This window comes from Octodon degus, unplaced genomic scaffold (assembly GCF_000260255.1).
Source record: "Octodon degus isolate 3935 unplaced genomic scaffold, OctDeg1.0 scaffold00051, whole genome shotgun sequence".
Lineage (NCBI taxonomy): Eukaryota > Metazoa > Chordata > Mammalia > Rodentia > Octodontidae > Octodon > Octodon degus.
Window position 1 is genome coordinate 14,700,184 of NW_004524627.1, and position 15,148 is coordinate 14,715,331.

General features: G+C 43.2%; 1 protein-coding gene across 3 annotated transcripts in view; it reads right to left on the reverse strand.

Moving 5' to 3' along the window:
* The window catches only part of Atp7b (ATPase copper transporting beta), a 73,656-nt gene that overhangs the window by 46,729 nt on the left and 11,779 nt on the right, over positions 1-15,148 (reverse strand). The gene's annotated exons all lie outside the window — the stretch shown is intronic.

A 15,148-nucleotide genomic window follows, 5' to 3' on the forward strand; every position in this document is an offset into this window, starting at 1 on the left:
ACAGCATGATACTGAGGCCAGAGACTCTGCCAGATACAAGATATACAAATAAAATCTGCAGCCTATGACTGGGGTACAGCTCAGTGGTAGAGCACTTGCCTATGTGAGGCCACGAGTTCAATTCCCAGCATTACTAAATAAATAAATAAAACCAAAACCAGCAGCCAACATTGTCCAAAGAGGTCAACAGTCTCGAGCTAGGAGGCTGAGGCAGTTAATGGTTCTTGTAGAGAAAAGGTAATCTCCCTACAAACAAGTACATAGTAACTTCCAACCCCCAATCTCACCCTCCCAGCCATGAAGGTAGAAGAGAGATAAGGAAAGGCAAGAGACAAACAGTAACTCCTCTCTGGTCTCCCCTTTTCATGACTAGCTGCTTAGGAAAGTCACCAGGTTTAGCCCTGCTCAGGGCAGCAGACTTTCTAATATTCCGCAGACAGTTTATCTTGCCTGTTCCAACTTTTTTGAAAAGGCATCCCCCCCGCAAGACTTTGCCCGTCAAAAAACCAGAAAAGTTAAATACTTAAGACTTTTTTAAAGTCATGATTTTACTCTTAATTAGACAGACTATACTCTGTACAGTATTGTATAAAAAATGTAAAATTTAAGCACACAATTCCACTAATCATAAATTGAAATGTGAAATGTTTTATTCATAGCAGCTACCTCTGTCTTTTGCAAACAAAAATCCTCTTGAAAGTTTGATTTTCACTCACCATAAGTCAGTAGCTCTCAAACACTCAGGTATTCTTAAGACTGTCTCACCCAGGATATGATACAATACTTCAGGGTCCCAGGGCAAGAGAACTTGTTACTAGCCAGACCTAGGATTAAGTCCTGCAGGTTCTTTTTTTATTTTTTTATAAATTTTTATTTATTTATTTATGTGTGTGTGTGGCCAGCTCAGCCCACCAGGGGGCGGGGCTGGCTGGCATGTGGTCCTGGGGGACTGAACCGTGGTCGCCTGTGCTTTGCTAAGCTTGTTCTAAGTAAGTGCTTTAGACCACTGAGCCATCTCACCAGCCCCAGTCCTGCAGGTTCTTTACTCAACCACTCAGTCTCCACTTTCTCCCGTTACAGGAAGGAGTGGCTGACGATATCTTGTAGGCTATTAAAATGATTAAATTAAGTGACAAGGGTCACAAACAAGGTTCCTAGCACCCTTCAGGTGCTACATGAGTTCTCAAGATCCCAGCTGTGATTTGTAACAGTTCTAATGAACCTGTTAATATGAACAAGTACTCAGATGTAATTGACTTTTAGTTTGGTTTTTATAATCATCAACTGGCTACTACAAATTTCCCCTACTTGAGGATCATTTAAATCCTAAAAGTAATCCTAAATTTAGAAATTGGACTACAATTTAAAATAGTAGTGCATCTACAAAAGACATATAATATTGTCCATAAATTATTAAGTTAAAAAACTCAGCCAGGCATGGTGGTGCACAACTGTAATCCCAGCACCTGGGAGGCTGAAGCAGGAAGATCGTGGCACGTTCAAGACCAGCCTGGGCTACAAAGTGAGCTCAAGGTCAGCCTGAACTACATAACTGCATAGTAAAATCTTGTCTCAAAAGGACAACCCATCGGGAAAAAAAAAAAAAAAAAAAAAGCAAAGGATAAGCAGGTCTGTGTTCCAGTGCTCTGGGGTGCTGAGTCAAAAGGATCACAAGGCTGGCTCCAGACTGGGCAACTTGATGGCATAGCAAGACTCTGTCTTAGAAATGCGGGATGCAGGGCTAAGTCTGGTGACTTTGCCAGGCAGTTAGCTGGGAAAGGGGGAGGCCAGAGAGCAGCCGCTTGCCCATCTCTGGCCCGTCCTCTGCTTTTACTGGGGAACAGGAACAGGGAGCCATTGGAAGTTACCACCAACTTAGTCCTAGCGTACGGAGAACTCCCTTTTCTGTTCAAACACAATTCAATTCACGATACTTGAAAGAAAAGCAAAAGGTAAGGTGTATACCACAGTCCGAATAATCTGATCCCCTATCTGTAAAAATATGTATGTACACACATAAACACATATACCTACTCACATATAAAGTTGCTCGCATGTTCTTTTTACTTTTATATGTTCTCCGTCCCCATTATAAATCTATTTTTTATAATCATAAAGTATTATTTTTATAATCAGGGCCCCAGTATCAAAAAAAATGAAAGAAGAAAAGAAAGGATGGAAGGAAGGAAAGAAGAAAAGAGAAGGAAAGAGAAGAGATAAGAAAGCTGCAACTGTGCTCTTCACAGAGTACCAACTAACCTAGCCCTACCAGGCATTCACACAACACCAGATACACCGCGGGGCTGGGAACTGCGCTGACCCCTTTGGCAGAGGTTCCACTTCCTATCTGAAGCTTGCTACAGAGCTTTCACAATACTATCTAGCCGGCTCTCATCCTCTGCTTTACCTGGAACGCTGACCCTGTGGGAATCCAAGACTCGCCTGTCTACACCCCACATCCTGTGAACAGTGGAACCAGCAGGGCCTCCTCCCTCTCTCTTTTTGGAAGTGGCACCCCAGCCATGGAAATATTTAAAAATCAGTGGCAGGCTGGGGACATCATCTAAGCGCCTGCCTGGCAAGTGCAAGGGCCTGGGTTTGATCCTTGGTACTACACGACATGTTGGCCCCACACCAAGCCAGCCACCAAAACCAGGAGTGGTGGCACGCGCCTGTAATCCCAGTGCTGGGGAGGCTGAGATAGGAGGATCGCTATGAGTCTGAATGTAGTGAGACCCTGTACCAAATTAATTAATTTTAAAAAATCACTGGTATATGTCACACCCCACAACTCACAGAGGCTGGCATTGGTAAAGCAATGTGATGTAAATGAGCATTTTGAAGAAAGGCTCTTAAGTATATTTTCCCAGAAAATGCTTGTTCTTTTATTACCTTAAACACTCTGGCTCAAAATATAAATGTTGGCCCGGGATCACAGAAGTGAGCAATGTATGAAAAGCCAAATAAAATGCTTTGTCAACTAAGATTCTAAACAATTTAAAACATTAGTTTAGCTACAGGATTAAATACAGTTTAAATGAAAATGAAAAACACAACAACTTGGGAAGCAAAGCAGCAAATTCACCAAGCATAGAGTTTGTGACACCACACCTCACCTCCTCCCGAAACCACTTATCTGGACAGCAGAAAAGCTACCCAACCCGACAGCCACTGCCTGCTATTATATTTGCCTGGGAGGAAACTCTGAAGGAGGCTCTTGGAATTTTCCACAAACTCACCATAACATAATGGGAGGTAGGGTGATAGAACCCAGGACCTCCTTTGTGCTAAAGCTCTGCACCACTGAGCCACAAAAATCATTTTAGTACCTTAAACATATTACAGCATAATGATATGCTGGGTAAACATCTAAGAGCAAAATGAAGAATCTTTAAATACAAAGTTTCTGGGTCCACATCCAAGTATCAAGTGCCTTCAACATGGAAATCTCTTATATAGCATACTTCCAAAAGCTCTTTTCACAAAACTTTCTTTAGTTTGGGGGGCTTTTTTTGGCATCAGGAATGGACTCATGACCTTGAACTTGCCAGGTAGGCACTGTGCCACTGACCTATATCCCTGGCCCTGGGAGATTTTTAAAAACCAGAAAAAGTCTTAAAGGAGAGTACTTATAAAAACTTATTTTCGCATCTAACTGGTAGAATGCCTTCAAAATTTGTTTTTTTCATCTGACTACTCAAAAACCCCACATAGACCACCAGTCCCATTTTTAATAGCAGAAATGTTATTAAAAAGCACCATTTTTACAAAACGTTTCACTGCCTTGCTTTTGAACACAAGTCATCTTCAGGTTAACAAAACTTAAACTTAGTTGCTTAAAAAAGTGACCTCACTTGGCAGCAAAGTTTTTAATCTATTTAGATGATTTATAGAGATTAACAAAATAAGGTACACACTTAAAAACTTAAAAATAAAAAGAGGGGCAGGGGTATAGCCCAGCAGTGCAGCACCTGCCTGGCAAACACAAGGTCCTAAGTTTGATTCCTGGTACCCCACCTCACAACAAATAAAAATAAAAGGGAAGGGGATGCGGGTATAGGTCCTTGGTAGAGCACTGGCCTTGCATGCTCCAGGGTTTGGTTCCAGCATTGCAAAAATTAAGATAATTAAAAAAAAAAAAAAAAAAGTTAGAAGCCACTTTTGTCTGACTTTAACTTTAGAAAGCTTGTGCTGCACAGACACTTACAAAATAATCTGAGAATATGAATCCACTAGACCCTACATTGCCCTCCATAGAGCGGTGAGTCCAGCTTCTCCCCTGCTCTCCTCACTCCCTGCCCAGACCTCTGCCCAGCCCCTCACACGGGAGACGCCCAGAAACTCCATGCGCGCCCTGGGTCCCAGCGGGCCTGCAGAGGCACTGACCTCTTGGGAACTTACTTCCCAGGTTCCATCCGAAGCTCTTAGTGGAAATTCTCCCCCTGAGGGAGGAGAGTGGGAGCCCTTCTCTGAAGATACTGGCCTGTGCAGGGCCTGGGCCCCAGGGCTCCTCCTGAAGGACCACCGCTCCTGGATGGACAGCAGGGTCACCAAGGGGTCACTCAGAGTTGCCAGGAAGGACTGCTTGGGGTCCGCGGGCACTTCACCTTTGGGTCTCTCCATTGCCGCAGCCATGGTCACAGTCACACCTTGGCTCCCCCTAAGGGAGTTCAACTTCACCAGACCTGCTGGTCATGCTAGAAGGCAAAGCTTTCAAAGTGTCCTCAAATCAGCAGGAGAAGGCACCCTTCAGCAACAAAGCCAGCAGGAAAAGCTGTCTTCAGCCTGGCAGCCAGCTTCAGGAACTTGCAGGGCTGGAGACTGCTTCCTAGCTGGCTGCTTTTGCCCACTGACACCCATCCCACCGGCTAGCAGCCTCTCACTCACCACACCATTGTGCGGCACTGTGGGTATCTCTGCGCACGGCCCACACTGGCCTGCGCCAGCATGGCCTGCACACCTGGCCGGGTGTGTCTGTAAACACGGCACCTAGTCATCACCCGGCGCTACACAAGGCTTCCTTTTGCCTACCTGTACATCAAGAAACCTGGCCTAAAGGCAATAAAGCGCTACTTCCTCTCTTTATCGAACTGCAAATGTTTTCTTGGAATAACTTCAGCAGCCTCTTCCATAGCTCCAACACTGGCCGGGTGCAGAACATTCTGGGAGAGGAGGATTTCCTAGGCAACAAGGCCTGCATTTCTAAGAAGGTGTAAGAAAGTTCCATGCTTCCTGCAGCTTTGTTTTCCCTTGGACCAAACAAGTAAGAACTGACTGCATACACTCGCTGGCAAACAGGGCTCATTCTCTTTTATATGTGGCACTGGAACTAATCCACAATTCAGGTTTCTCAGGCTACCCACTGCTCAACATGAGGATTAGCAGGAGACACAAGATAGTGTGGTAATCTGGGCAGTCACCTGCATTTTCCGGCAGTGCTATCTCGCTTCCCACCCCACCCCTCTAAGAGAGGGAACCTCAACGCTCAGGAACAGAACAGCTCTGCCAACAACTAATCCTGGCAACGCCTGCAGCTGCGAGTGTGAGTGAGTGACCTCACTGCAGACCAGTGGAGCGGGTGGCAACGCAGTCACGACCTCCCTGCATGACTCCCCACAGCTGAATGTGTGACATGGGGGTGAGGGGGGTTGGTCCTGGACACCACCAAATGTGGCATTTAGAACTCAAAGTTTTCTGCTCAATGGTCAGGTCACTAAGGGCTTTTCCTTCTATAGATTACCCACAGTGACCCTCTCTTCCCATTAAAACCACCATCACTGTTCCCAAGAACTCCAGACTCAGATCTGGTCTTGGACTGAAGTGTAGTTTGGTGGTAGGATGCCTGCATAAATAACATGCACCAGGCCTTGGGTTTCACCTCCAGCACAAAAAACAAAACAAAGCAATAAGAAATCTGTTCTTTTTATTCTCCTTCTCCTCCTCTTCCCTCCTTCCACTTCTAGATCCCCGTGCCTCATTTCATTATCATCAATGGTTTAGTTCATGTTTGCAACATACAATGATTACACTCCAGATCTATGGAGCACATGCACCTACTCCCTAAGATGAATATGAATAACATGTACTGCAAACACGCAGGAAAAGAAATTCAATCCAAATAAATTCTCTTTGAGGGCAGGTGACCCTACCACTCAACCACTCACCAAATACCCTGTGAAGTTTTACGATTCTTTTTGCCCTGTGCGTTTTTCCATGAGTCTGATGGTTTGTTCACCACCACTTTTGAAGTAGTTTCAGGGCTGCCAACTGCTCCAAAATGTGCCTGGCTTGCTTTTTATCTTTCAAGTGCTTAGCCAAAAACAAAAGAACTTTGCCACAATTTCCAAGAAGTGCTCTTCAAACTAGGGCCCCTAAATGGCCGACCACTGCTGTGGCTCCTGATGATTCAAAACTCTTGCTTATTTATCTGCCGCTCCTGCTTCCTGGTAGGCTGTATCAGGATTTTGACAGGCCCACTGACCCCTTGCTTGCTGGAAATGTAAGTGAATAACTAAATACTTTTTTCTTAAAATTTTATAAAATTTTAGTTATGTTACTGGAAATCTCCCCAGAGGTATCATCACCTTCTGTTGTCATTCAAAATCTGTTACTAGTAGACATATTTTAAGTTCCAGGAGATACGGGATCATTCTGAATAGAAGTGCTTGTGTGCTAGAGCTTTGAGTGGCTGTAGGGGCCCTGCTTGGCCTGATTTCTGTCACCTTTGATTGTAACTGCTATGATGGCCTCTAAGCTACTGGTCAGTTTTAGTTGCTTCCCAGCAAACTATAAACAAACAACACTATTAGAGTGGTATGTAGAGCGTTACAACCTGGACCATGGCTCTGTCAACACTGAAAGGTCGAACCGAGACAGCCAAACCCACGCAGAGCCGAACCAGACACAATGACAGGAGTAAAGCAGGTTTATTGAAAGCTTACATGGGGGGCTGTCACCGAGGGCTGCCTCGTGGACCAAGACAGCCTTCAAAAAGGGATTTTATAGGGCTTTTAGGGGAGGGTGTTTGTGGGCTGCAACAGCCAGATCCCAAGTGGAGGTCATTTTCTACTTGGTGATCTGGCTCTGCTCGAGCTAAGGGGAAGTGAACCGAGATCAGGGTACAGAACGGGGAGTGTTTGGGGCAGGGTGCCTGGGAAACCTTGAGTCCCAGCCCATCGCCTGGGAAACCTTGAGTACCAGCCCATCAAACACTAGTAACATGCTTGACATTTCTGGTATTAGCTGAGACAAGAGGGTACATTGTGACCTGGATGAAGACACTTTTGTCCTATAAGCCCCCTCCTTCTGACCCAAATTGCAGGAATCCTACATGGCCTTGCTTCTATCCAGCACCACACTTCTATAAGCTTTAAAAGTGCCATTTGTCTGCCTCTCTTCGGTCTCACATCACCTTGAGGTTGTTTCTCATACACTGAGACCAGACTCTTCTAGAACAGTGACCAATAAGGAAAGCGTGCTGAGATCACGTCTGAATGTTTTTGAGTAGCTATCACACTCACTCCATGAACTGAAAATTTAAATACTTTACTGTTCAAACTACTTCCACACCCAGAACACAGCCAGAAAAATAAGTTCGGCCCAGGTTAGGAAAGATAGAACGCTGAACTTCGTCTTACAGATGGTGGAAAATCCTAGGAGTTTCCTTTTTTTAAGGGGTGCCAGTGATTGAACGCAGAGCCTGTGCATGCCAGGGAAGCACTCCCACCTGAGACACACCCCCAACTCCATCAAGAGCTTTTAAACCGAGGATTTACAGGATTACAGTCTATGTGATCTGGAAATACAATTCTGATAGGAACAAAAAATAAAGACACAAAGGTTAGTGGCGTTTACAGGGCCTACAAGGGGCAGGGAAGATAAATACTGTGAGATTAAACAAGTGGGGAGGCTCTTTAGGCCCAAGGATCATGCAGGCAGCACAGATAGGATCTAAGCGTGATAATCTGTCTGGGCCCACAGTCTCTGAAACAAGAGGAGGTGGAATGGTGGGAAGAAAGCAGATCCGGAGGTGACAACAGTAGGTTTTCATGTTCCCATGGAGTTGAACAGACCTGTAAAACAGCAAAGGCATTGCCCACTTTCCCAGGCTAGAGGATCAAGTCCAAATTCCTTTCTGGCACCTTCCCCTTAGATGTGAGCCCACTTTACCCCCCCAACTCCCGCCTAATCCTCTTTATCCTTTAAGCCTCACCTCTGTGGACTTATCTCCAGGACAGGGCTCTCTCCCTCATCTGAATTCCAACAGCAGGGACAGCAACACTATTTGGTGTATCATTCCTGGAGGACAAGCGTTCTCTGTCCTTCTGGACTGCATTCAGATCATTTCTGTTACTGCTGCCTAGCAGTGTTCAACCCAAGAAACAGCATAAGGTTCTGGAACATCAGAATCTTGTGTCTTACTCAGATGCCCAGAGATCTAACACCACAATGCAAACGTTGGATGCTAAATATACTTAAAACTGTATTTACATATAACTATATCTACATATTTAAACAAATGAGTTGAACCCAACATACAAATCAGATTGTCCCCTTTATGACAACAAAACAGCAAACTCCATTATCCTCTCGCATGTTCCTGCTACAACAGGTCTTTAAGTGTCTTGTCGCACTCAATTATTTTGCTTCTCATTTGGGCACACTTCACCAGCCATTTTCCAAAACATAATTCATCTTGTTTACCTCTATGTACTTGCCAGGTCTTTGTGAGTCTTTTCTACACAAAAACAAAAATCCTGTTGGTGTCCCAAACCATCTTTTGCAACCTGAGAAGCCTGGGCCCAAAGGCAGATGGGCAGCTCAAGTTTCTGTGAACCTCCAGGACAAAGGGACCTGTTTGGGGGAGGGACACCTGGTTAAAATATTTCAACACTCCCAAAGATTACCTGCCCAGTCCAGCATGAGGCTCACAGCAGGCAGCGCTTCTCAGAAAAGCCTTCCAGCAGCCTGCCCAGGGCAAAGAGAAGAGTCCTCGAGCCTGGAGCCAGACAGGATGGTGGAGTCTGACTACATGCTGGAAACAGGGCGTGGAGGGGTCCCACACAGAGGGTACGAGCAGCACAGACAGCACGGTCACTGCCAGTTGGGGGACACAGCCCATGTTTCATGCCAGCTCACTTTGTGCCCCGGAGCCAACTGTGTGAGCGCATGCGCAAAGACCACGGAGAGGAGCCCAAGAGTTATCCTGCCGTTAGGAGAGAAGGACAGTAGAGGGCAGCAATAAAGTACTGAAAAAAATCACAAACTCCAGGTATGGGGTGGGCAGGGTCAGCCTCAGGCAGGGAAAGGCTAGAATAAGGACCCCATTAGGCCTTCCGGCAAATGCTCAATGGAAAGAGTTAAATCTTTACTGGAGGGAACAATTAGGAAAAGAGGGAGGACTACCAAGCAGAGCATAGGGGAAACCAGGTGCTTGAAAGCAAGACAGCCACCCCACATCTCCAGTAAATGCAAAGGCAATGAATGAAAGGGCAAGGGGGATTACTAATTAGAAGGAAACTAAATTAAAAATATGTTACTCCCACTCTAGGGGCCACTATATTGCTACGCTAGATATACATGCATCCTTCTACTAAAGCATCCCTCTAGATTATCACTAACTCCAAGCAACCCTCACTGTAAGACTCCTAATCTACAAATCCCAAAGATAAATCCCTGTCAGCACAGCAGGCAGGAGGGAAACAGAGGCCTACCTGGGAAGGTGACATAGGCGATGGTGCCTGGGTTAGGGTCCTGAAGCCTGGGATCCCTCTATAATAATCTAGGGAGCAAGTCAGGTTGTGACAAGTTCCAGCTATTGAACTGGGAAGGAGGGTCTTCACCGCCTGATAAAAGGAAGCTGAGGACACTGGTCCACAGAATCCATGGGGGCGGGGGCTTGCCCTCACCTTTAAGGGCAGCTTTCTGTCTTCTGGGCTGTTTTTTTTTTTTTTTTTTTTTTCTTAAGTAAAGTATCTTCCCTGTTAAACTTTGTTCCTTTGGTACTGCTGCTGGGTTTGTGATCCTGGTTGAGTGTGGAACAGTGGTGGGCACCCCACCTGCACCGCCATCACCTTCGGGGTTAGGTTCCAATGTAGGAACCGGACAGGGGGACCCTACATTCAGACCCTGGCAACACTTATAGCCCGGAGCTGGGGATATAGCTCAGTAAGCACCTGCCTGGCAAGTGCAACATCCTGATTCAATCCCTGGTACAAAAAAAAAAAAAAAAAAAATACTGATAGCCAACTATTCTCAGCCTCCACACTTACTGACCTAAATGCTTCCTTACTGCATTCCTTAGATGCTGAAGGTATATTGCCGACTTAAAGTTGTCTACAACAACCCCTTCCCTGCTCTTCCCACAGTCTTCCTCATCTTAGTGAATAAAAGTTCTTTTTGCCACTTGCCTGGGAAAAACTCTGGGTTCCACCACTGCTAAGAATCATCTCCTTTCAAACCTACTTATAAAGATCCACAAATATTCCCACTTCCACCTTCAGAATATATCCAACATCCATCCACTTTAGAGCACATTCACCTCAACCCTGGTCCAAGCCTCCAGCACATTTCATGTACATTATTTTCAAAACTTCTACGTACTTCTTGTATTCCGCTCTTACCCCCTAAAGGTTGTTCTCAACACAAAACCCAGAAGCCCTTAAAGGGGAAGTCAGGTGCTATTCCCTGAAAAAAAAAAAAAAAAAAAAAAAAAAAAAAAACTCAAGGAGAACTTAAAAGTCCTCACAGTGATCTGTGAGACGTCAGACCACATGCTCCCTCCCTCCTGTTCCTCCTGATCTCACTCCCCACCCTCACCCTGCTACTGTTGCAGGCAGCGAGTTAGACAGAGACTACAGGCAGTCAGACAGGGCTAGGCCCTTGAAGAAGATAACACGGAAGACTAGATACCTTACAGCTGTGGGAGAGACCGAAGCTTCCGCTGTGGGCCAGACCTAAAGACCAAAGATCAAACAAATGCTGACCTCCCTAAAGACTGGCATCCGAGATTGATCATCACCCTGAGAGAGCCAGAAGAATCATTAATCACTCTACAACCGGATGGGTACCTGACAAAGTCCTGTTCTACATCCATGCCCGCTTGCGTGATTCGCTTCCTCATCTAGTCCTGGACTTAATCAACTTTTTTCTCATTAACTTTACTGAAAATCAATAATTATATAGCATACTAGAAATTGAAGACAAATATTGAAATGTGAAAGATGTAAGATGTAGACAGAGTGAATTTTAGAGAAATATTTCTGAAGTGAATACACAGCATGAGATTAATAATAAATTGTGGGCCAGCCAAATAGCTCAGCGGATTAAAGCACCTGCAAGCAGGCGCCTGGGGGCCTGCTGTGCTGGCCCTGCCCCCAGGGCTCGCTGAGAAGACAATTAAGACTGGGTGTGGTGGCGCATGCCTATAATCCTAGCTCTTGGGAGGCTGTAAGCAGGTGGATCACTACAAGTCTGATATAGTAGTGTGAGTGTGAACACCCTGTAGACCCTTCCCTAAAAATAAAAAAAAAAAAAAATTGATCACATATTTTCTAAAATAAAGATGAAGAATTTACAGATCAGTCATATAATAGTTGACTCTGTGCCAAAATCAAGAAACTTACATTCATATAATTAGAATTCTCAAAGTAGAAAGGAGTAGGCAATAAATATTTAAAGAATTAAAATTTCTGAATTTAGTTGAAATTATAGCAATACATTTCCAAGAAAAATGAACCTTTTGCACAAGAAATTTGAATAAAATCATACCAAGATGCACAAAAATGAAATTGTCTGAAACTAAGTGTAAAGAAAAAAATCATCAAACCATATACATAAAAAAATTAGCTATGGAAGAACAAAATTAAATAGCATCTTATTCCTTGTTAGGAAAAAAAAAAAAAAAAGAGCAAGTGTGTAAGAAACTAGACTAATTCAAAGGACTAAAAGGAGAAAAAAGATCTGTCTTCATTGAATTTTATAGTTAGCAAACATATCTTTGAAAACTAAAAGTAAAATATTTTCCAGTTATACAAATTTGAAATATTCTAATACTTCCAGAGATAACATACAGAAAATAACAAAGAGCATAATCCAGAAGGCAAGAGAAGCTGCTGTATGGTCCTGGATAAAGGATACAGAGCTCTCAAAATGGTAGTTATGCAAGACTATATAAAATACATTAGATAAACCCATTTAAAAGGTTATTGAAGCGCCTATTGACAAGCTACCACGCCAGGTAACGAGAGACTACTGCGTTAGGAACAGTGGCAGGATCATGAGAGTTCTTCTGGCTCAATCTGAGATGCCAGTGGGGCCTTCTCAAAGAGCGAGCTGGCTGAAGAGGAGCGGTTCTTCTGACAGAAGGCTAGAAAACAACTGGCAGCCTTGAAGAAACATCACGAAGATGAGATCTATCATCATAAAAAGGAAATTGAGCATCTGAAGAAAATGAATGACATAAGCAGAAGATCAAACACCTAAAACATGATTAAATGCACATGTTCCCCATATAATGGCATCTATCATTGCCCACTTCTATGTAGACATAACCCTGGTCTAATTACTATTTGGTCTGTATGCTGCAAATATAATAAATTTCATCAGTGAAAAAAAAAGGTCATGAAGATTTCTACAAAGTATCAATCTTATGTTGGTTATATACATTTTTTTTGGGTGTGTGTGTATATAAAAGACAAGAAAGAATATGAACTCCATGGAAAATGGAAATATACTTTTTAAAGCTTCTAACACTAGGAGAAAATATCATACCATGTCTTAATAAGTAGATGGTAAGTCAAAGATACAGCATAAATCTTAAAACAAAAATTAAGATTAAATAATATTCAGAAAATTAATTAAATATTAACTAATTAAAAATTAAATATTTCACAACAATTCAACTAAGAAAAAGATTTCATGACAGTAAAGAATTACGAAGAATAAAACATAACAAAAATGCTGGAGTGGCAAATACATGACCAGCACTTCTAACAATTTGGGGATAGGATACTGCACAAAGTTCTAGTATGTTGTGGACATGGACAGTGTCCATAATGCTTACTGGTGGCCAGGTGTCACCTGTGGGACTGAGCTACTGCTATTTCCTTGATATTTACCTGTAGACCAAGACAGAATCATGACACATACGGTGCAGGAGAAGTCCATTTGTAGAGTGTGCTGATGGAAATATTTTGCTGCTGTATACAAAAGAATAATTGAAAGACTGCTGTTGCATACCTCTTTTTCTCTTGTATTTAATTGTTTGCCCTATTTGGTGGATTTTTTCCATTCTCATTCATGGTGGTGGTCATTTTGATCCCTCTCTAGAATATCTTTTAGTAGTCTGTGTAGGCTTGGCTTTGTCATCATGAAATTCTTTAGTTGTTGTCATGGAAGCATTTCACTTCTCCATTATATTTGAAAGAGAGTTTTGCAGGGTATATCAGTCTGGTTGGAATTTGTTTTCTTGCAAGACTTCAAGTACTTTGTTCCATGTTCTTCTTGACTTGATGGTTTGTGAAGAGAAATCTGCCGTTATTCTGATGGGTTTTCCTTTAAATGTGACCTGTTTTGCTTCTCTAGTGGCTTTTAGTATACTGTTCCTGTGCTGAATTTCTGGGATCTTGATTATTATATGTCTGGGTGTGGTTTTCAATGGGTTGATCTTATTTGGAGTTCTATATGCTTTGGTTACCTGAATGTTAGACTGTTTTCCCATATTTGGAAAGTTTTCTGCTATTACTTCTGTCCATATTCTTTTTATATCATTTGTATTGACTTCTTTCTCATTGATACCTATAAATCTTACATTGTTCATCTTTACATCATCTTGAAAATGTTGAATTATTTTTTCCTGCATCCTACTTGTTTTTAAGAGATCTTTTCTTACCTTTTCACTAGCTGCAATGGTGTCTTCAAGGTCTGAAAGTCTATTTTCACTTTCATTCAAATGTATTTGCTGGCTTGTGATTGAGGTTTTAATGTCCTGTATAGCACTTTGAATCTGCTTCATGAATTCTATTTCTTTCCTATATTGCTCATTCAAGGAGTCCATCATTTTTCTATTCTCCTCTATTTTTTTTTTTATCAGTGTCTTCTTTAGAAGTATTTAGTACTTCTTTCATTATAGTTATTTCTTTTTTTACTTCAGAAATTCTTTCTGATCTGACTTCCTTGATACCTTTTTGCAGTTGTTTCTTTATTTCAGATGCTATTATTTCAGAGATTTCAGGTGTGTGCTTTCCAATTTCTTCTATGCTATTGTCTCCTGCATTTTTCTAGGTGGGCTCGGGACCTGCGAATGAATTTTGCTCCCTTCTCTTTGTCATTTTGTATAGCACTGTCCTCTGACCTTTGGTGTAGAGCATTGGTAGAGTTATTATCTTAACGCCAGGTCTGGATCTACCAAGTTCAAACTCGTCCAGGTGGGTGTGGCTTGGGTCTGGCTGCTATGTTCCACTTCTTCCTGCTCCAGCCTTTGGAGGTGAATCTGCTGTGCCACTCTGGCAAGATGTTCTGCTCCTGGATCAGCGGGATGTATCTTGCCTTTAGCCTCTCTGCAGGGAGTTCTGTCGCAGGTTTCCACACTAAGCCTGTCTGATGGAGGAAATTCCACTCACATGCTGGACCTGGGCTCTGGGTCAAATGAGGATCCAGCGGGCCCTGGGTGGTCCCACTCACAGGCTGGGCCTGGGTGGAATGAGGATCCAGCACCCCCCCCCTCCCCAGGGAGGGGTGTCTCACACACACAAACAGGGCCTGGGCTCTGGGTCTAATGAGGATCTGGTGGTTCCCCAGCAGTTGGGCTTCATCAATTTTACCTGAGCAATGGTGCTTATAGTCCCATTGGTCCCACCTCATGTCCACCTAAGCAAGTTCCCACTTTTTTTTTTTTTTTTAACTAGGCAAAGCATTTTCTTAATGTATTTCAAACTTTATTCCCAGACTTCTCCAGCTTAATTGGCTGCAAAGAATGAATTGTATGTAAGCAAAAACTGAAAAGAGCTGCAGTGTCCAAGGGGCTTGGGCTTAAAAAACATTAGAGATCTAGATTTTATCAGATCCATAAACAAAAACAATTTTAAAAAGCAGTCATAATATAAAATAGCAGCTCCCAGTAATTTCTTCCAAGTTTGATCTTTTTCAG